The sequence below is a fragment of the Mixophyes fleayi genome, chromosome 3, assembly GCF_038048845.1.
Source record: "Mixophyes fleayi isolate aMixFle1 chromosome 3, aMixFle1.hap1, whole genome shotgun sequence".
NCBI classification, from domain to species: domain Eukaryota; kingdom Metazoa; phylum Chordata; class Amphibia; order Anura; family Limnodynastidae; genus Mixophyes; species Mixophyes fleayi.
The window spans coordinates 4534985-4557389 of record NC_134404.1 but is presented as its reverse complement, the minus strand read 5'-3'; the positions used below and the strand labels follow the sequence as shown (position 1 = coordinate 4557389).

Sequence of the window (22405 nt, the reverse complement as noted above, 5' to 3'; positions counted from 1 at the left end):
CTTCCAAACTGGCCGAAATAGCTCACCTGGGAGAGCGTTAGACTGAAGATCTAAAGGTCCCTGGTTCGATCCCGGGTTTCGGCATGTTTGAACAGGTGTTTTTTGAAGTGAAAAGCTCGAACTGGAAGTAATTTCAAGATGAAATTCCATAATGTCATCCACCAATTTTTCTTAGCAAAGAAGAATATTCAGCCCCATCTTTCAAATAATCAGAACATTTCATTTAATAACACTGTCCAGAAATACAGGATAAAAAGTGTCCATGATTTCAGTAGTCCGGGCTTGACTCTTTATGCAATTGTAATTATCTCAATGATAAAATTTCTCAGCATTTTGCATCAATGCTTCTATTATAAAATAAAGGTTTTGTGATGGGTGAACATACAGTATAAAAACTGCTATGAAATGCTATGTTTACATTCGAAGCAATCATGATGAAAGGAAAAACTGTTATATAACCTTGTGTAATCTTCCTGGCATGAATTAGTTTGGAGAAAGTTAGGTTGAAGATCCAAAGGATTGTTGACTTTCAATTTCTGGGGCTTTCTCTCTCTTCTACTACAAGAGAGAAGATTAATGAGCCCTAGCCTTCCACTGAACAATAAAACTAAAATTAACAATACTTACCTGCAATGCAGCAGCAGATACTAAGGTGTTCATGATTTTCATGGACTCACCTTAAATTCCAATGAAATTTAGAATGGGAAAGTACCTGTAGCTAATTAAAGCTTATTCATTTGAAATCATTATAGTTATCCGAAATTGTGAATACATTCATCTTCCAAGCTGGCCGAAATAGCTCAGCTGGGAGAGCGTTAGAATGAAGATCTAAAGGTCCCTGGTTCGATCCCAGGTTTCGGCATGTTTGAACAGGTGTTTTTTGAAGTGAAAAGCTCGAACTGGAAGTAATTTCAATATGAAATTCCATAATGTCATCCACCAATTTTTCTTAGCAAAGAAGAATATTCAGCCCCATCTTTCAAATAATCAGAACATTTCATTTAATAACACTGTCCAGAAATACAGGATAAAAAGTGTCCATGATTTCAGTAGTCCGGGCTTGACTCTTTATGCAATTGTAATTATCTCAATGATAAAATTTATCAGCATTTTGCATCAATGCTTCTATTATAAAATAAAGGTTTTGTGATGGGTGAACATACAGTATAAAAACTGCTATGAAATGCTATGTTTACATTCGAAGCAATCATGATGAAAGGAAAAACTGTTATATAACCTTATGTAATCTTCCTGGCATGACTCAGTTTGGAGAAAGTTAGGTTGAAGATCCAAAGGATTGTTGGCTTTCAATTTCTGGGGCTTTCTCTCTTTTCTACTACAGGAGAGAAGATTAATGAGCCCTAGCCTTCCACTGAACAATAAAACTAAAATTAACAATACTTACCTGCAATGCAGCAGCAGATACTAAGGTGTTCATGATTTTCATGGACTCACCTTAAATTCCAATGAAATTTAGAATGGGAAAGTACCTGTAGCTAATTAAAGCTTATTCATTTGAAATCATTATAGTTATCCGAAATTGTGAATACATTCATCTTCCAAGCTGGCCGAAATAGCTCAGCTGGGAGAGCGTTAGAATGAAGATCTAAAGGTCCCTGGTTCGATCCCGGGTTTCGGCATGTTTGAACAGGTGTTTTTTGAAGTGAAAAGCTCGAACTGGAAGTAATTTCAAGATGAAATTCCATAATGTCATCCACCAATTTTTCTTAGCAAAGAAGAATATTCAGCCCCATCTTTCAAATAATCAGAACATTTCATTTAATAACACTGTCCAGAAATACAGGATAAAAAGTGTCCATGATTTCAGTAGTCCGGGCTTGACTCTTTATGCAATTGTAATTATCTCAATGATAAAATTTCTCAGCATTTTGCATCAATGTTTCTATTATAAAATAAAGGTTTTGTGATGGGTGAACATACAGTATAAAAACTGCTATGAAATGCTATGTTTACATTCGAAGCAATCATGATGAAAGGAAAAACTGTTATATAACCTTGTGTAATCTTCCTGGCATGACTCAGTTTGGAGAAAGTTAGGTTGAAGATCGAAAGGATTGTTGACTTTCAATTTCTGGGGCTTTCTCTCTCTTCTACTACAGGAGAGAAGATTAATGAGCCCTAGCCTTCCACTGAACAATAAAACTAAAATTAACAATACTTACCTGCAATGCAGCAGCAGATACTAAGGTGTTCATGATTTTCATGGACTCACCTTAAATTCCAATGAAATTTAGAATGAGAAAGTACCTGTAGCTAATTAAAGCTTATTCATTTGAAATCATTATAGTAATCCGAAATTGTGAATACATTCATCTTCCAAACTGGCCGAAATAGCTCAGCTGGGAGAGCGTCAGACTGAAGATCTAAAGGTCCCTGGTTCGATCCCGGGTTTCGGCATGTTTGAACAGGTGTTTTTTGAAGTGAAAAGCTCAAACTGGAAGTAATTTCAAGATGAAATTCCATAATGTCATCCACCAATTTTTCTTAGCAAAGAAGAATATTCAGCCCCATCTTTCAAATAATCAGAACATTTCATTTAATAACACTGTCCAGAAATACAGGATAAAAAGAATCCATGATTTCAGTAGTCCGGGCTTGACTCTTTATGCAATTGTAATTATCTCAATGATAAAATTTCTCAGCATTTTGCATCAATGCTTCTATTATAAAATAAAGGTTTTGAGAACATACAGTATAAAAACTGCTATGAAATGCTATGTTTACATTTGAAGCAGTCATGATGAAAGGAAAAACTGTTATATAACCTTGTGTAATCTTCCTGGCATGACTCAGTTTGGAGAAAGTTAGGTTGAAGATCCAAAGGATTGTTGACTTTCAATTTCTGGGGCTTTCTCTCTCTTCTACTTCAGGAGAGAAGATTAATGAGCCCTAGCCTTCCACTCAACAATAAAACTCAAATTAACAATACTTACCTGCAATGCAGCAGCAGATACTAAGGTGTTCATGATTTTCATGGACTCACCTTAAATTCCAATGAAATTTAGAATGAGAAAGTACCTGTAGCTAATTAAAGCTTATTCATTTGAAATCATTATAGTAATCCGAAATTGTGAATACATTCATCTTCCAAGCTGGCCGAAATAGCTCAGCTGGGAGAGCGTTAGACTGAAAATCTAAAGGTCCCTGGTTCGATCCCGGGTTTCAGCATGTTTGAACAGGTGTTTTTTTAAGTGAAAAGCTCGAACTGGAAGTAATTTCAATATGAAATTCCATAATGTCATCCACCAATTTTTCTTAGCAAAGAAGAATATTTAGCCCCATCTTTCAAATAATCAGAACATTTCATTTAATAACACTGTCCAGAAATACAGGATAAAAAGTGTCCATGATTTCAGTAGTCCAGGCTTGACTCTTTATGCAATTGTAATTATCTCAATGATAAAATTTCTCAGCATTTTGCATCAATGCTTCTATTATAAAATAAAGGTTTTGTGATGGGTGAACATACAGTATAAAAACTGCTATGAAATGCTATGTTTACATTCGAAGCAATCATGATGAAAGGAAAAACTGTTATATAACCTTGTGTAATCTTCCTGGCATGACTCAGTTTGGAGAAAGTTAGGTTGAAGATCCAAAGGATTGTTGACTTTCAATTTCTGGGGCTTTCTCTCTCTTCTACTACAGGAGAGAAGATTAATGAGCCCTAGCCTTCCACTGAACAATAAAACTCAAATTAACAATACTTACCTGCAATGCAGCAGCAGATACTAAGGTGTTCATGATTTTCATGGATTCACCTTAAATTCCAATGAAATTTAGAATGAGAAAGTACCTGTAGCTAATTAAAGCTTATTCATTTGAAATCATTATAGTAATCCGAAATTGTGAATACATTCATCTTCCAAGCTGGCCGAAATAGCTCAGCTGGGAGAGTGTTAGACTGAAGATCTAAAGGTCCCTGTTTCGATCCCGGGTTTCGGCATGTTTGAACAGGTGTTTTTTTAAGTGAAAAGCTCAAACTGGAAGTAATTTCAATATGAAATTCCATAATGTCATCCACCAATTTTTCTTAGCAAAGAAGATTATTTAGCCCCATCTTTCAAATAATCAGAACATTTCATTTAATAACACTGTCCAGAAATACAGGATAAAAAGTGTCCATGATTTCAGTAGTCCAGGCTTGACTCTTTATGCAATTGTAATTATCTCAATGATAAAATTTCTCAGCATTTTGCATCAATGCTTCTATTATAAAATAAAGGTTTTGAGAACATACAGTATAAAAACTGCTATGAAATGCTATGTTTACATTTGAAGCAGTCATGATGAAAGGAAAAACTGTTATATAACCTTGTGTAATCTTCCTGGCATGACTCAGTTTGGAGAAAGTTAGGTTGAAGATCCAAAGGATTGTTGACTTTCAATTTCTGGGGCTTTCTCTCTCTTCTACTTCAGGAGAGAAGATTAATGAGCCCTAGCCTTCCACTGAACAATAAAACTCAAATTAACAATACTTACCTGCAATGCAGCAGCAGATACTAAGGTGTTCATGATTTTCATGGACTCACCTTAAATTCCAATGAAATTTAGAATGAGAAAGTACCTGTAGCTAATTAAAGCTTATTCATTTGAAATCATTATAGTAATCCGAAATTGTGAATACATTCATCTTCCAAGCTGGCCGAAATAGCTCAGCTGGGAGAGCGTTAGACTGAAAATCTAAAGGTCCCTGGTTCGATCCCGGGTTTCAGCATGTTTGAACAGGTGTTTTTTTAAGTGAAAAGCTCGAACTGGAAGTAATTTCAATATGAAATTCCATAATGTCATCCACCAATTTTTCTTAGCAAAGAAGAATATTTAGCCCCATCTTTCAAATAATCAGAACATTTCATTTAATAACACTGTCCAGAAATACAGGATAAAAAGTGTCCATGATTTCAGTAGTCCAGGCTTGACTCTTTATGCAATTGTAATTATCTCAATGATAAAATTTCTCAGCATTTTGCATCAATGCTTCTATTATAAAATAAAGGTTTTGTGATGGGTGAACATACAGTATAAAAACTGCTATGAAATGCTATGTTTACATTCGAAGCAATCATGATGAAAGGAAAAACTGTTATATAACCTTGTGTAATCTTCCTGGCATGACTCAGTTTGTAGAAAGTTAGGTTGAAGATCCAAAGGATTGTTGACTTTCAATTTCTGGGGCTTTCTCTCTCTTCTACTACAGGAGAGAAGATTAATGAGCCCTAGCCTTCCACTGAACAATAAAACTAAAATTAACAATACTTACCTGCAATGCAGCAGCAGATACTAAGGTGTTCATGATTTTCATGGACTCACCTTAAATTCCAATGAAATTTAGAATGAGAAAGTACCTGTAGCTAATTAAAGCTTATTCATTTGAAATCATTATAGTAATCCGAAATTGTGAATACATTCATCTTCCAAACTGGCCGAAATAGCTCACCTGGGAGAGCGTTAGACTGAAGATCTAAAGGTCCCTGGTTCGATCCCGGGTTTCGGCATGTTTGAACAGGTGTTTTTTGAAGTGAAAAGCTCGAACTGGAAGTAATTTCAAGATAAAATTATATAATGTCATCCACCAATTTTTCTTAGCAAAGAAGAATATTCAGCCCCATCTTTCAAATAATCAGAACATTTCATTTAATAACACTGTCCAGAAATACAGGATAAAAAGTGTCCATGATTTCAGTAGTCCGGGCTTGACTCTTTATGCAATTGTAATTATCTCAATGATAAAATTTCTCAGCATTTTGCATCAATGCTTCTATTATAAAATAAAGGTTTTGTGATGGGTGAACATACAGTATAAAAATTGCTATGAAATGCTATGTTTACATTCGAAGCAATCATGATGAAAGGTAAAACTGTTATATACCCCTATGTAATCTTCCTGGCATGACTCAGTTTGGAGAAAGTTAGGTTGAAGATCCAAAGGATTGTTGGCTTTCAATTTCTGGGGCTTTCTCTCTTTTCTACTACAGGAGAGAAGATTAATGAGCCCTAGCCTTCCACTGAACAATAAAACTAAAATTAACAATACTTACCTGCAATGCAGCAGCAGATACTAAGGTGTTCATGATTTTCATGGACTCACCTTAAATTCCAATGAAATTTAGAATGAGAAAGTACCTGTAGCTAATTAAAGCTTATTCATTTGAAATCATTATAGTTATCCGAAATTGTGAATACATTCATCTTCCAAGTTGGCTGAAATAGCTCAGCTGGGAGAGCGTTAGACTGAAGATCTAAAGGTCCCTGGTTCGATCCCAGGTTTCGGCATGTTTGAACAGGTGTTTTTTGAAGTGAAAAGCTCGAACTGGAAGTAATTTCAAGATGAAATTCCATAATGTCATCCACCAATTTTTCTTAGCAAAGAAGAATATTCAGCTCCATCTTTCAAATAATCAGAACATTTCATTTAATAACACTGTCCAGAAATACAGGATAAAAAGTGTCCATGATTTCAGTAGTCCGGGCTTGACTCTTTATGCAATTGTAATTATCTCAATGATAAAATTTCTCAGCATTTTGCATCAATGCTTCTATTATAAAATAAAGTTTTTGTGAACATACAGTATAAAAACTGCTATGAAATGCTATGTTTACATTTGAAACAGTCATGATGAAAGGAAAAACTGTTATATAACCTTGTGTAATCTTCCTGGCATGACTCAGTTTGGAGAAAGTTAGGTTGAAGATCCAAAGGATTGTTGACTTTCAATTTCTGGGGCTTTCTCTCTCTTCTACTACAGGAGAGAAGATTAATGAGCCCTAGCCTTCCACTGAACAATAAAACTCAAATTAACAATACTTACCTGCAATGCAGCAGCAGATACTAAGGTGTTCATGATTTTCATGGACTCACCTTAAATTCCAATGAAATTTAGAATGAGAAAGTACCTGTAGCTAATTAAAGCTTATTCATTTGAAATCATTATAGTAATCCGAAATTGTGAATACATTCATCTTCCAAGCTGGCCGAAATAGCTCAGCTGGGAGAGCGTTAGACTGAAGATCTAAAGGTCCCTGTTTCGATCCCGGGTTTCGGCATGTTTGAACAGGTGTTTTTTTAAGTGAAAAGCTCGAACTGGAAGTAATTTCAATATGAAATTCCATAATGTCATCCACCAATTTTTCTTAGCAAAGAAGAATATTTAGCCCCATCTTTCAAATAATCAGAACATTTCATTTAATAACACTGTCCAGAAATACAGGATAAAAAGTGTCCATGATTTCAGTAGTCCAGGCTTGACTCTTTATGCAATTGTAATTATCTCAATGATAAAATTTCTCAGCATTTTGCATCAATGCTTCTATTATAAAATAAAGGTTTTGTGATGGGTGAACATACAGTATAAAAACTGCTATGAAATGCTATGTTTACATTCGAAGCAATCATGATGAAAGGAAAAACTGTTATATAACCTTGTGTAATCTTCCTGGCATGACTCAGTTTGGAGAAAGTTAGGTTGAAGATCCAAAGGATTGTTGACTTTCAATTTCTGGGGCTTTCTCTCTCTTCTACTACAGGAGAGAAGATTAATGAGCCCTAGCCTTCCACTGAACAATAAAACTAAAATTAACAATACTTACCTGCAATGCAGCAGATACTAAGGTGTTCATGATTTTCATGGACTCACCTTAAATTCCAATGAAATTTAGAATGAGAAAGTACCTGTAGCTAATTAAAGCTTATTCATTTGAAATCATTATAGTAATCCGAAATTGCAAATACATTCATCTTCCAAACTGGCCGAAATAGCTCAGCTGGGAGAGCGTTAGACTGAAGATCTAAAGGTCCCTGGTTCGATCCCGGGTTTCAGCATGTTTGAACAGGTGTTTTTTTAAGTGAAAAGCTCGAACTGGAAGTAATTTCAATATGAAATTCCATAATGTCATCCACCAATTTTTCTTAGCAAAGAAGAATATTTAGCCCCATCTTTCAAATAATCAGAACATTTCATTTAATAACACTGTCCAGAAATACAGGATAAAAAGTGTCCATGATTTCAGTAGTCCAGGCTTGACTCTTTATGCAATTGTAATTATCTCAATGATAAAATTTCTCAGCATTTTGCATCAATGCTTCTATTATAAAATAAAGGTTTTGTGATGGGTGAACATACAGTATAAAAACTGCTATGAAATGCTATCTTTACATTCGAAGCAATCATGATGAAAGGAAAAACTGTTATATAACCTTGTGTAATCTTCCTGGCATGACTCAGTTTGGAGAAAGTTAGGTTGAAGATCCAAAGGATTGTTGACTTTCAATTTCTGGGGCTTTCTCTCTCTTCTACTTCAGGAGAGAAGATTAATGAGCCCTAGCCTTCCACTGAACAATAAAACTCAAATTAACAATACTTACCTGCAATGCAGCAGCAGATACTAAGGTGTTCATGATTTTCATGGACTCACCTTAAATTCCAATGAAATTTAGAATGAGAAAGTACCTGTAGCTAATTAAAGCTTATTCATTTGAAATCATTATAGTAATCCGAAATTGTGAATACATTCATCTTCCAAGCTGGCCGAAATAGCTCAGCTGGGAGAGCGTTAGACTGAAGATCTAAAGGTCCCTGGTTCGATCCCGGGTTTCCGCATGTTTGAACAGGTGTTTTTTTAAGTGAAAAGCTCGAACTGGAAGTAATTTCAATATGAAATTCCATAATGTCATCCACCAATTTTTCTTAGCAAAGAAGAATATTTAGCCCCATCTTTCAAATAATCAGAACATTTCATTTAATAACACTGTCCAGAAATACAGGTTAAAAAGTGTCCATGATTTCAGTAGTCCAGGCTTGACTCTTTATGCAATTGTAATTATCTCAATGATAAAATTTCTCAGCATTTTGCATCAATGCTTCTATTATAAAATAAAGGTTTTGTGATGGGTGAACATACAGTATAAAAACTGCTATGAAATGCTATGTTTACATTCGAAGCAATCATGATGAAAGGAAAAACTGTTATATAACCTTGTGTAATCTTCCTGGCATGACTCAGTTTGGAGAAAGTTAGGTTGAAGATCCAAAGGATTGTTGACTTTCAATTTCTGGGGCTTTCTCTCTCTTCTACTACAGGAGAGAAGATTAATGAGCCCTAGCCTTCCACTGAACAATAAAACTAAAATTAACAATACTTACCTGCAATGCAGCAGCAGATACTAAGGTGTTCATGATTTTCATGGACTCACCTTAAATTCCAATGAAATTTAGAATGAGAAAGTACCTGTAGCTAATTAAAGCTTATTCATTTGAAATCATTATAGTAATCCGAAATTGTGAATACATTCATCTTCCAAACTGGCCGAAATAGCTCACCTGGGAGAGCGCTAGACTGAAGATCTAAAGGTCCCTGGTTCGATCCCGGGTTTTGGCATGTTTGAACAGGTGTTTTTTGAAGTGAAAAGCTCGAACTGGAAGTAATTTCAAGATAAAATTATATAATGTCATCCACCAATTTTTCTTAGCAAAGAAGAATATTCAGCCCCATCTTTCAAATAATCAGAACATTTCATTTAATAACACTGTCCAGAAATACAGGATAAAAAGTGTCCATGATTTCAGTAGTCCGGGCTTGACTCTTTATGCAATTGTAATTATCTCAATGATAAAATTTCTCAGCATTTTGCATCAATGCTTCTATTATAAAATAAAGGTTTTGTGATCGGTGAACATACAGTATAAAAATTGCTATGAAATGCTATGTTTACATTCGAAGCAATCATGATGAAAGGTAAAACTGTTATATACCCTTATGTAATCTTCCTGGCATGACTCAGTTTGGAGAAAGTTAGGTTGAAGATCCAAAGGATTGTTGGCTTTCAATTTCTGGGGCTTTCTCTCTTTTCTACTACAGGAGAGAAGATTAATGAGCCCTAGCCTTCCACTGAACAATAAAACTAAAATTAACAATACTTACCTGCAATGCAGCAGCAGATACTAAGGTGTTCATGATTTTCATGGACTCACCTTAAATTCCAATGAAATTTAGAATGAGAAAGTACCTGTAGCTAATTAAAGCTTATTCATTTGAAATCATTATAGTTATCCGAAATTGTGAATACATTCATCTTCCAAGCTGGCTGAAATAGCTCAGCTGGGAGAGCATTAGACTGAAGATCTAAAGGTCCCTGGTTCGATCCCAGGTTTCGGCATGTTTGATCAGGTGTTTTTTGAAGTGAAAAGCTCGAACTGGAAGTAATTTCAAGATGAAATTCCATAATGTCATCCACCAATTTTTCTTAGCAAAGAAGAATATTCAGCTCCATCTTTCAAATAATCAGAACATTTCATTTAATAACACTGTCCAGAAATACAGGATAAAAAGTGTCCATGATTTCAGTAGTCCGGGCTTGACTCTTTATGCAATTGTAATTATCTCAATGATAAAATTTCTCAGCATTTTGCATCAATGCTTCTATTATAAAATAAAGGTTTTGTAAACATACAGTATAAAAACTGCTATGAAATGCTATGTTTACATTTGAAACAGTCATGATGAAAGGAAAAACTGTTATATAACCTTGTGTAATCTTCCTGGCATGACTCAGTTTGGAGAAAGTTAGGTTGAAGATCCAAAGGATTGTTGACTTTCAATTTCTGGGGCTTTCTCTCTCTTCTACTACAGGAGAGAAGATTAATGAGCCCTAGCCTTCCACTGAACAATAAAACTCAAATTAACAATACTTACCTGCAATGCAGCAGCAGATACTAAGGTGTTCATGATTTTCATGGACTCACCTTAAATTCCAATGAAATTTAGAATGAGAAAGTACCTGTAGCTAATTAAAGCTTATTCATTTGAAATCATTATAGTAATCCGAAATTGTGAATACATTCGTTTTCCAAGCTGGCCGAAATAGCTCAGCTGGGAGAGCGTTAGACTGAAGATCTAAAGGTCCCTGTTTCGATCCCGGGTTTCGGCATGTTTGAACAGGTGTTTTTTTAAGTGAAAAGCTCGAACTGGAAGTAATTTCAATATGAAATTCCATAATGTCATCCACCAATTTTTCTTAGCAAAGAAGAATATTTAGCCCCATCTTTCAAATAATCAGAACATTTCATTTAATAACACTGTCCAGAAATACAGGATAAAAAGTGTCCATGATTTCAGTAGTCCGGGCTTGACTCTTTATGCAATTGTAATTATCTCAATGATAAAATTTATCAGCATTTTGCATCAATGCTTCTATTATAAAATAAAGGTTTTGAGAACATACAGTATAAAAACTGCTATGAAATGCTATGTTTACATTTGAAGCAGTCATGATGAAAGGAAAAACTGTTATATAACCTTGTGTAATCTTCCTGGCATGACTCAGTTTGGAGAAAGTTAGGTTGAAGATCCAAAGGATTGTTGACTTTCAATTTCTGGGGCTTTCTCTCTCTTCTACTTCAGGAGAGAAGATTAATGAGCCCTAGCCTTCCACTGAACAATAAAACTCAAATTAACAATACTTACCTGCAATGCAGCAGCAGATACTAAGGTGTTCATGATTTTCATGGACTCACCTTAAATTCCAATGAAATTTAGAATGAGAAAGTACCTGTAGCTAATTAAAGCTTATTCATTTGAAATCATTATAGTAATCCGAAATTGTAAATACATTCATCTTCCAAGCTGGCCGAAATAGCTCAGCTGGGAGAGCGTTAGACTGAAGATCTAAAGGTCCCTGGTTCGATCCCGGGATTCGGCATGTTTGAACAGGTGTTTTTTTAAGTGAAAAGCTCGAACTGGAAGTAATTTCAATATGAAATTCCATAATGTCATCCACCAATTTTTCTTAGCAAAGAAGAATATTTAGCCCCATCTTTCAAATAATCAGAACATTTCATTTAATAACACTGTCCAGAAATACAGGATAAAAAGTGTCCATGATTTCAGTAGTCCGGGCTTGACTCTTTATGCAATTGTAATTATCTCAATGATAAAATTTCTCAGCATTTTGCATCAATGCTTCTATTATAAAATAAAGGTTTTGTGATGGGTGAACATACAGTATAAAAACTGCTATGAAATGCTATGTTTACATTCGAAGCAATCATGATGAAAGGAAAAACTGTTATATAACCTTGTGTAATCTTCCTGGCATGACTCAGTTTGGAGAAAGTTAGGTTGAAGATCCAAAGGATTGTTGACTTTCAATTTCTGGGGCTTTCTCTCTCTTCTACTACAGGAGAGAAGATTAATGAGCCCTAGCCTTCCACTGAACAATAAAACTAAAATTAACAATACTTACCTGCAATGCAGCAGCAGATACTAAGGTGTTCATGATTTTCATGGACTCACCTTAAATTCCAATGAAATTTAGAATGAGAAAGTACCTGTAGCTAATTAAAGCTTATTCATTTGAAATCATTATAGTAATCCGAAATTGTGAATACATTCATCTTCCAAACTGGCCGAAATAGCTCACCTGGGAGAGCGTTAGACTGAAGATCTAAAGGTCCCTGGTTCGATCCCAGGTTTCGGCATGTTTGAACAGGTGTTTTTTGAAGTGAAAAGCTCGAACTGGAAGTAATTTCAAGATAAAATTATATAATGTCATCCACCAATTTTTCTTAGCAAAGAAGAATATTCAGCCCCATCTTTCAAATAATCAGAACATTTCATTTAATAACACTGTCCAGAAATACAGGATAAAAAGTGTCCATGATTTCAGTAGTCCGGGCTTGACTCTTTATGCAATTGTAATTATCTCAATGATAAAATTTCTCAGCATTTTGCATCAATGCTTCTATTATAAAATAAAGGTTTTGTGATGGGTGAACATACAGTATAAAAACTGCTATGAAATGCTATGTTTACATTTGAAGCAATCATGATGAAAGGAAAAACTGTTATATAACCTTGTGTAATCTTCCTGGCATGACTCAGTTTGGAGAAAGTTAGGTTGAAGATCGAAAGGATTGTTGACTTTCAATTTATGGGGCTTTCTCTCTCTTCTACTACAGGAGAGAAGATTAATGAGCCCTAGCCTTCCACTGAACAATAAAACTAAAATTAACAATACTTACCTGCAATGCAGCAGCAGATACTAAGGTGTTCATGATTTTCATGGACTCACCTTAAATTCCAATGAAATTTAGAATGAGAAAGTACCTGTAGCTAATTAAAGCTTATTCATTTGAAATCATTATAGTAATCCGAAATTGTGAATACATTCATCTTCCTAGCTGGCCGAAATAGGTCAGCTGGGAGAGCGTTAGACTGAAGATCTAAAGGTCCCTGGTTCGATCCTGGGTTTCGGCATGTTTGAACAGGTGTTTTTTGAAGTGAAAAGCTCGAACTGGAAGTAATTTCAAGATGAAATTCCATAATGTCATCCACCAATTTTTCTTAGCAAAAAAGAATATTCAGCCCCATCTTTCAAATAATCAGAACATTTCATTTAATAACACTGTCCAGAAATACAGGATAAAAAGTGTCCATGATTTCAGTAGTCCGGGCTTGACTCTTTATGCAATTGTAATTATCTCAATGATAAAATTTCTCAGCATTTTGCATCAATGCTTCTATTATAAAATAAAGGTTTTGTGATGGGTGAACATACAGTATAAAAACTGCTATGAAATGCTATGTTTACATTCGAAGCAATCATGATGAAAGGAAAAACTGTTATATAACCTTTTGTAATCTTCCTGGCATGACTCCGTTTGGAGAAAGTTAGGTTGAAGATCCAAAGGATTGTTGGCTTTCAATTTCTGGGGCTTTCTTTCTCTTCTACTACAGGAGAGAAGATTAATGAGCCCTAGCCTTCCACTGAACAATAAAACTAAAATTAACAATACTTACCTGCAATGCAGCAGCAGATACTAAGGTGTTCATGATTTTCATGGACTCACCTTAAATTCCAATGAAATTTAGAATGAGAAAGTACCTGTATCTAATTAAAGCTTATTCATTTGAAATCATTATAGTAATCCGAAATTGTGAATACATTCATCTTCCTAGCTGGCCGAAATAGGTCAGCTGGGAGAGCGTTAGACTGAAGATCTAAAGGTCCCTGGTTCGATCCTGGGTTTCGGCATGTTTGAACAGGTGTTTTTTGAAGTGAAAAGCTCGAACTGGAATTAATTTCAAGATGAAATTCCATAATGTCATCCACCAATTTTTCTTAGCAAAGAAGAATATTCAGCCCCATCTTTCAAATAATCAGAACATTTCATTTAATAACACTGTCCAGAAATACAGGATAAAAAGTGTCCATGATTTCAGTAGTCCGGGCTTGACTCTTTATGCAATTGTAATTATCTCAATGATAAAATTTCTCAGCATTTTGCATCAATGCTTCTATTATAAAATAAAGGTTTTGAGAACATACAGTATAAAAACTGCTATGAAATGCTATGTTTACATTTGAAGCAGTCATGATGAAAGGAAAAACTGTTATATAACCTTGTGTAATCTTCCTGGCATGACTCAGTTTGGAGAAAGTTAGGTATAAGATCCAAAGGATTGTTGACTTTCAATTTCTGGGGCTTTCTCTCTCTTCTACTTCAGGAGAGAAGATTAATGAGCCCTAGCCTTCCACTGAACAATAAAACTCAAATTAACAATACTTACCTGCAATGCAGCAGCAGATACTAAGGTGTTCATGATTTTCATGGACTCACCTTAAATTCCAATGAAATTTAGAATGAGAAAGTACCTGTAGCTAATTAAAGCTTATTCATTTGAAATCATTATAGTAATCCGAAATTGTGAATACATTCATCTTCCAAGCTGGCCGAAATAGCTCAGCTGGGAGAGCGTTAGACTGAAGATCTAAAGGTCCCTGTTTCGATCCCGGGTTTCGGCATGTTTGAACAGGTGTTTTTTGAAGTGAAAAGCTCGAACTGGAAGTAATTTCAATATGAAATTCCATAATGTCATCCACCAATTTTTCTTAGCAAAGAAGAATATTTAGCCCCATCTTTCAAATAATCAGAACATTTCATTTAATAACACTGTCCAGAAATACAGGATAAAAAGTGTCCATGATTTCAGTAGTCCAGGCTTGACTCTTTATGCAATTGTAATTATCTCAATGATAAAATTTCTCAGCATTTTGCATCAATGCTTCTATTATAAAATAAAGGTTTTGTGATGGGTGAACATACAGTATAAAAACTGCTATGAAATGCTATGTTTACATTCGAAGCAATCATGATGAAAGGAAAAACTGTTATATAACCTTTTGTAATCTTCCTGGCATGACTCCGTTTGGAGAAAGTTAGGTTGAAGATCCAAAGGATTGTTGGCTTTCAATTTCTGGGGCTTTCTTTCTCTTCTACTACAGGAGAGAAGATTAATGAGCCCTAGCCTTCCACTGAACAATAAAACTAAAATTAACAATACTTACCTGCAATGCAGCAGCAGATACTAAGGTGTTCATGATTTTCATGGACTCACCTTAAATTCCAATGAAATTTAGAATGAGAAAGTACCTGTATCTAATTAAAGCTTATTCATTTGAAATCATTATAGTAATCCGAAATTGTGAATACATTCATCTTCCTAGCTGGCCGAAATAGGTCAGCTGGGAGAGCGTTAGACTGAAGATCTAAAGGTCCCTGGTTCGATCCTGGGTTTCGGCATGTTTGAACAGGTGTTTTTTGAAGTGAAAAGCTCGAACTGGAAGTAATTTCAAGATGAAATTCCATAATGTCATCCACCAATTTTTCTTAGCAAAGAAGAATATTCAGCCCCATCTTTCAAATAATCAGAACATTTCATTTAATAACACTGTCCAGAAATACAGGATAAAAAGTGTCCATGATTTCAGTAGTCCGGGCTTGACTCTTTATGCAATTGTAATTATCTCAATGATAAAATTTCTCAGCATTTTGCATCAATGCTTCTATTATAAAATAAAGGTTTTGTGATGGGTGAACATACAGTATAAAAACTGCTATGAAATGCTATGTTTACATTCGAAGCAATCATGATGAAAGGAAAAACTGTTATATAACCTTGTGTAATCTTCCTGGCATGACTCCGTTTGGAGAAAGTTAGGTTGAAGATCCAAAGGATTGTTGGCTTTCAATTTATGGGGCTTTCTCTCTTTTCTACTACAGGAGAGAAGATTAATGAGCCCTAGCCTTCCACTGAACAATAAAACTCAAATTAACAATACTTACCTGCAATGCAGCAGCAGATACTAAGGTGTTCATGATTTTCATGGACTCACCTTAAATTCCAATGAAATTTAGAATGAGAAAGTACCTGTAGCTAATTAAAGCTTATTCATTTGAAATCATTATAGTAATCCGAAATTGTGAATACATTCATCTTCCAAGCTGGCCGAAATAGCTCAGCTGGGAGAGCGTTAGACTGAAGATCTAAAGGTCCCTGTTTCGATCCCGGGTTTCGGCATGTTTGAACAGGTGTTTTTTTAAGTGAAAAGCTCGAACTGGAAGTAATTTCAATATGAAATTCCATAATGTCATCCACCAATTTTTCTTAGCAAAGAAGAATATTTAGCCCCATCTTTCAAATAATCAGAACATTTCATTTAATAACACTGTCCAGAAATACAGGATAAAAAGTGTCCATGATTTCAGTAGTCCGGGCTTGACTCTTTATGCAATTGTAATTATCTCAATGATAAAATTTCTCAGCATTTTGCATCAATGCTTCTATTATAAAATAAAGGTTTTGTGATGGGTGAACATACAGTATAAAAACTGCTATGAAATGCTATGTTTACATTCGAAGCAATCATGATGAAAGGAAAAACTGTTATATAACCTTGTGTAATCTTCCTGGCATGACTCAGTTTGGAGAAAGTTAGGTTGAAGATCGAAAGGATTGTTGACTTTCAATTTCTGGGGCTTTCTCTCTCTTCTACTACAGGAGAGAAGATTAATGAGCCCTAGCCTTCCACTGAACAATAAAACTCAAATTAACAATACTTACCTGCAATGCAGCAGCAGATACTAAGGTGTTCATGATTTTCATGGACTCACCTTAAATTCCAATGAAATTTAGAATGAGAAAGTACCTGTAGCTAATTAAAGCTTATTCATTTGAAATCATTATAGTAATCCGAAATTGTGAATACATTCATCTTCCAAGCTGGCCGAAATAGCTCAGCTGGGAGAGCGTTAGACTGAAGATCTAAAGGTCCCTGTTTCGATCCCGGGTTTCGGCATGTTTGAACAGGTGTTTTTTTAAGTGAAAAGCTCGAACTGGAAGTAATTTCAATATGAAATTCCATAATGTCATCCACCAATTTTTCTTAGCAAAGAAGAATATTCAGCCCCATCTTTCAAATAATCAGAACATTTCATTTAATAACACTGTCCAGAAATACAGGATAAAAAGTGTCCATGATTTCAGTAGTCCGGGCTTGACTCTTTATGCAATTGTAATTATCTCAATGATAAAATTTCTCAGCATTTTGCATCAATGCTTCTATTATAAAATAAAGGTTTTGTGATGGGTGAACATACAGTATAAAAATTGCTATGAAATGCTATGTTTACATTCGAAGCAATCATGATGAAAGGTAAAACTGTTATATACCCTTATGTAATCTTCCTGGCATGACTCAGTTTGGAGAAAGTTAGGTTGAAGATCCAAAGGATTGTTGGCTTTCAATTTCTGGGGCTTTCTCTCTTTTCTACTACAGGAGAGAAGATTAATGAGCCCTAGCCTTCCACTGAACAATAAAACTAAAATTAACAATACTTACCTGCAATGCAGCAGCAGATACTAAGGTGTTCATGATTTTCATGGACTCACCTTAAATTCCAATGAAATTTAGAATGAGAAAGTACCTGTAGCTAATTAAAGCTTATTCATTTGAAATCATTATAGTTATCCGAAATTGTGAATACATTCATCTTCCAAGCTGGCTGAAATAGCTCAGCTGGGAGAGCATTAGACTGAAGATCTAAAGGTCGCTGGTTCGATCCCAGGTTTCAGCATGTTTGAACAGGTGTTTTTTGAAGTGAAAAGCTCGAACTGGAAGTAATTTCAAGATGAAATTCCATAATGTCATCCACCAATTTTTCTTAGCAAAGAAGAATATTCAGCTCCATCTTTCAAATAATCAGAACATTTCATTTAATAACACTGTCCAGAAATACAGGATAAAAAGTGTCCATGATTTCAGTAGTCCGGGCTTGACTCTTTATGCAATTGTAATTATCTCAATGATAAAATTTCTCAGCATTTTGCATCAATGCTTCTATTATAAAATAAAGGTTTTGTGAACATACAGTATAAAAAGTGCTATGAAATGCTATGTTTACATTTGAAACAGTCATGATGAAAGGAAAAACTGTTATATAACCTTGTGTAATCTTCCTGGCATGACTCAGTTTGGAGAAAGTTAGGTTGAAGATCCAAAGGATTGTTGACTTTCAATTTCTGGGGCTTTCTCTCTCTTCTACTACAGGAGAGAAGATTAATGAGCCCTAGCCTTCCACTGAACAATAAAACTCAAATTAACAATACTTACCTGCAATGCAGCAGCAGATACTAAGGTGTTCATGATTTTCATGGACTCACCTTAAATTCCAATGAAATTTAGAATGAGAAAGTACCTGTAGCTAATTAAAGCTTATTCATTTGAAATCATTATAGTAATCCGAAATTGTGAATACATTCGTTTTCCAAGCTGGCCGAAATAGCTCAGCTGGGAGAGCGTTAGACTGAAGATCTAAAGGTCCCTGTTTCGATCCCGGGTTTCGGCATGTTTGAACAGGTGTTTTTTTAAGTGAAAAGCTCGAACTGGAAGTAATTTCAATATGAAATTCCATAATGTCATCCACCAATTTTTCTTAGCAAAGAAGAATATTTAGCCCCATCTTTCAAATAATCAGAACATTTCATTTAATAACACTGTCCAGAAATACAGGATAAAAAGTGTCCATGATTTCAGTAGTCCGGGCTTGACTCTTTATGCAATTGTAATTATCTCAATGATAAAATTTATCAGCATTTTGCATCAATGCTTCTATTATAAAATAAAGGTTTTGAGAACATACAGTATAAAAACTGCTATGAAATGCTATGTTTACATTTGAAGCAGTCATGATGAAAGGAAAAACTGTTATATAACCTTGTGTAATCTTCCTGGCATGACTCAGTTTGGAGAAAGTTAGGTTGAAGATCCAAAGGATTGTTGACTTTCAATTTCTGGGGCTTTCTCTCTCTTCTACTTCAGGAGAGAAGATTAATGAGCCCTAGCCTTCCACTGAACAATAAAACTCAAATTAACAATACTTACCTGCAATGCAGCAGCAGATACTAAGGTGTTCATGATTTTCATGGACTCACCTTAAATTCCAATGAAATTTAGAATGAGAAAGTACCTGTAGCTAATTAAAGCTTATTCATTTGAAATCATTATAGTAATCCGAAATTGTGAATACATTCATCTTCCAAGCTGGCCGAAATAGCTCAGCTGGGAGAGCGTTAGACTGAAGATCTAAAGGTCCCTGGTTTGATCCCGGGTTTCGGCATGTTTGAACAGGTGTTTTTTTAAGTGAAAAGCTCGAACTGGAAGTAATTTCAATATGAAATTCCATAATGTCATCCACCAATTTTTCTTAGCAAAGAAGAATATTTAGCCCCATCTTTCAAATAATCAGAACATTTCATTTAATAACACTGTCCAGAAATACAGGATAAAAAGTGTCCATGATTTCAGTAGTCCAGGCTTGACTCTTTATGCAATTGTAATTATCTCAATGATAAAATTTCTCAGCATTTTGCATCAATGCTTCTATTATAAAATAAAGGTTTTGTGATGGGTGAACATACAGTATAAAAACTGCTATGAAATGCTATGTTTACATTCGAAGCAATCATGATGAAAGGAAAAACTGTTATATAACCTTGTGTAATCTTCCTGGCATGACTCAGTTTGGAGAAAGTTAGGTTGAAGATCCAAAGGATTGTTGACTTTCAATTTCTGGGGCTTTCTCTCTCTTCTACTACAGGAGAGAAGATTAATGAGCCCTAGCCTTCCACTGAACAATAAAACTCAAATTAACAATACTTACCTGCAATGCAGCAGCAGATACTAAGGTGTTCATGATTTTCATGGACTCACCTTAAATTCCAATGAAATTTAGAATGAGAAAGTACCTGTAGCTAATTAAAGCTTATTCATTTGAAATCATTATAGTAATCCGAAATTGTGAATACATTCATCTTCCAAACTGGCCGAAATAGCTCACCTGGGAGAGCGTTAGACTGAAGATCTAAAGGTCCCTGGTTCGATCCCAGGTTTCGGCATGTTTGAACAGGTGTTTTTTGAAGTGAAAAGCTCGAACTGGAAGTAATTTCAAGATAAAATTAAATAATGTCATCCACCAATTTTTCTTAGCAAAGAAGAATATTCAGCCCCATCTTTCAAATAATCAGAACATTTCATTTAATAACACTGTCCGTAAATACAGGATAAAAAGTGTCCATGATTTCAGTAGTCCGGGCTTGACTCTTTATGCAATTGTAATTATCTCAATGATAAAATTTCTCAGCATTTTGCATCAATGTTTCTATTATAAAATAAAGGTTTTGTGATGGGTGAACATACAGTATAAAAACTGCTATGAAATGCTATGTTTACATTTGAAGCAATCATGATGAAAGGAAAAACTGTTATATAACCTTGTGTAATCTTCCTGGCATGACTCAGTTTGGAGAAAGTTAGGTTGAAGATCGAAAGGATTGTTGACTTTCAATTTATGGGGCTTTCTCTCTCTTCTACTACAGGAGAGAAGATTAATGAGCCCTAGCCTTCCACTGAACAATAAAACTAAAATTAACAATACTTACCTGCAATGCAGCAGCAGATACTAAGGTGTTCATGATTTTCATGGACTCACCTTAAATTCCAATGAAATTTAGAATGAGAAAGTACCTGTAGCTAATTAAAGCTTATTCATTTGAAATCATTATAGTAATCCGAAATTGTGAATACATTCATCTTCCTAGCTGGCCGAAATAGGTCAGCTGGGAGAGCGTTAGACTGAAGATCTAAAGGTCCCTGGTTCGATCCTGGGTTTCGGCATGTTTGAACAGGTGTTTTTTGAAGTGAAAAGCTCGAACTGGAAGTAATTTCAAGATGAAATTCCATAATGTCATCCACCAATTTTTCTTAGCAAAAAAGAATATTCAGCCCCATCTTTCAAATAATCAGAACATTTCATTTAATAACACTGTCCAGAAATACAGGATAAAAAGTGTCCATGATTTCAGTAGTCCGGGCTTGACTCTTTATGCAATTGTAATTATCTCAATGATAAAATTTCTCAGCATTTTGCATCAATGCTTCTATTATAAAATAAAGGTTTTGTGATGGGTGAACATACAGTATAAAAACTGCTATGAAATGCTATGTTTACATTCGAAGCAATCATGATGAAAGGAAAAACTGTTATATAACCTTTTGTAATCTTCCTGGCATGACTCCGTTTGGAGAAAGTTAGGTTGAAGATCCAAAGGATTGTTGGCTTTCAATTTCTGGGGCTTTCTCTCTCTTCTACTACAGGAGAGAAGATTAATGAGCCCTAGCCTTCCACTGAACAATAAAACTAAAATTAACAATACTTACCTGCAATGCAGCAGCAGATACTAAGGTGTTCATGATTTTCATGGACTCACCTTAAATTCCAATGAAATTTAGAATGAGAAAGTACCTGTATCTAATTAAAGCTTATTCATTTGAAATCATTATAGTAATCCGAAATTGTGAATACATTCATCTTCCTAGCTGGCCGAAATAGGTCAGCTGGGAGAGCGTTAGACTGAAGATCTAAAGGTCCCTGGTTCGATCCTGGGTTTCGGCATGTTTGAACAGGTGTTTTTTGAAGTGAAAAGCTCGAACTGGAAGTAATTTCAAGATGAAATTCCATAATGTCATCCACCAATTTTTCTTAGCAAAGAAGAATATTCAGCCCCATCTTTCAAATAATCAGAACATTTCATTTAATAACACTGTCCAGAAATACAGGATAAAAAGTGTCCATGATTTCAGTAGTCCGGGCTTGACTCTTTATGCAATTGTAATTATCTCAATGATAAAATTTCTCAGCATTTTGCATCAATGCTTCTATTATAAAATAAAGGTTTTGTGATGGGTGAACATACAGTATAAAAACTGCTATGAAATGCTATGTTTACATTCGAAGCAATCATGATGAAAGGAAAAACTGTTATATAACCTTGTGTAATCTTCCTGGCATGACTCAGTTTGGAGAAAGTTAGGTTGAAGATCCAAAGGATTGTTGGCTTTCAATTTCTGGGGCTTTCTCTCTCTTCTACTACAGGAGAGAAGATTAATGAGCCCTAGCCTTCCACTGAACAATAAAACTAAAATTAACAATACTTACCTGCAATGCAGCAGCAGATACTAAGGTGTTCATGATTTTCATGGACTCACCTT

General features: G+C 34.9%; 3 non-coding genes across 3 annotated transcripts; all 3 read left to right on the top strand.

Annotated features, from left to right (window-relative positions):
• Nucleotides 1-6221: 6221 nt before the first annotated feature.
• On the top strand, nucleotides 6222-6294 carry TRNAF-GAA (transfer RNA phenylalanine (anticodon GAA)). The gene has a single exon. It is a non-coding gene; the product is annotated as a tRNA-Phe (tRNA).
• Nucleotides 6295-10101: 3807 nt separating this feature from the next.
• On the top strand, nucleotides 10102-10174 carry TRNAF-GAA (transfer RNA phenylalanine (anticodon GAA)). The gene has a single exon. It is a non-coding gene; the product is annotated as a tRNA-Phe (tRNA).
• A 9228-nt stretch (nucleotides 10175-19402) lies between these two features.
• TRNAF-GAA (transfer RNA phenylalanine (anticodon GAA)) lies at nucleotides 19403-19475 on the top strand. Its single transcript has one exon. It is a non-coding gene; the product is annotated as a tRNA-Phe (tRNA).
• Nucleotides 19476-22405: the final 2930 nt, after the last annotated feature.